This window comes from Schistocerca nitens, chromosome 5 (assembly GCF_023898315.1).
Source record: "Schistocerca nitens isolate TAMUIC-IGC-003100 chromosome 5, iqSchNite1.1, whole genome shotgun sequence".
Taxonomy (NCBI): domain Eukaryota; kingdom Metazoa; phylum Arthropoda; class Insecta; order Orthoptera; family Acrididae; genus Schistocerca; species Schistocerca nitens.
Window position 1 is genome coordinate 658,149,417 of NC_064618.1, and position 854 is coordinate 658,150,270.

Consider the following 854-nt stretch of genomic DNA (forward strand, 5'->3'; position numbering starts at 1 on the left):
GTTGTGTAGAACCCATTGCCAGCGATGTGGAAGGCCTAATATACTGTCACCAGAGCCTGTTCTGTTGATGCTGCGAATGGAGCTATCTACTGCCTGTCGAATCTCTGGAACAGTTCTGAAGCGAATGTCACGAAGTGGTTCCTTCATCTTCGGAATCAAATCAATATCACTAGGAGGAGGAGATTAGTGTTTAAAGTTCCATCGAGAACGGGGTCATTAGAGACAAAGCACAAGCTCGGATTAGGGAAGGGTTGGGAAGGAAATCTGCCGTGCCCTTTAGAAGGAACCATCCCGGCATTTGCCTGAAACGATTTAGGGAAATCACGGGAAACCTAAATCAAGATGGCCGGAGACGGGTTTGAACCGTCGTCCTCCCGAATAGGAGTCCAGTGTGCTAACCACTGCGCCACCCCGCTCGGTAAAGTCACAAGGACTTCCGTCCGGGGAGTATGGTGGATGGTACAGTACTTACCAGTCCCATCGACCGAACAGAGCATCCACGGTTTGCGTTGTATGCGCCCGCGCATTGTCGTGCAAAATGATGGGTCGGTTGCGCGGAAAGTGTCGCCCCTTCTTTCACAAAGCTGGTCGCAGGTGATGCTACAAAAACGAACAGTGATACTGTGCATTGACGGCCTGCCGTGGAAGAACGTAATGCGTTAGGATAACACCATCACAGTCGTACACGAGAATCACCATAACTTTCACCATACTGGGCTCTTACGCACTTTCGACTTTCGCGGCAACCCAAAATGACGCCATTCGTTGGATTGGCGTCTCAGTTTTGGCTTCGTAGTATTCGCTTTTGAACCGTTCCAGAGATTCGACAAGCAGTAGACCGCTCCATTCGCACC

At 50.5% G+C, this 854-nt stretch overlaps 1 non-coding gene across 1 annotated transcript; it reads right to left on the reverse strand.

Annotated features, from left to right (window-relative positions):
- Positions 1-343: 343 nt before the first annotated feature.
- On the reverse strand, positions 344-416 carry Trnar-ccu (transfer RNA arginine (anticodon CCU)). The gene has a single exon. It is a non-coding gene; the product is annotated as a tRNA-Arg (tRNA).
- Positions 417-854: the final 438 nt, after the last annotated feature.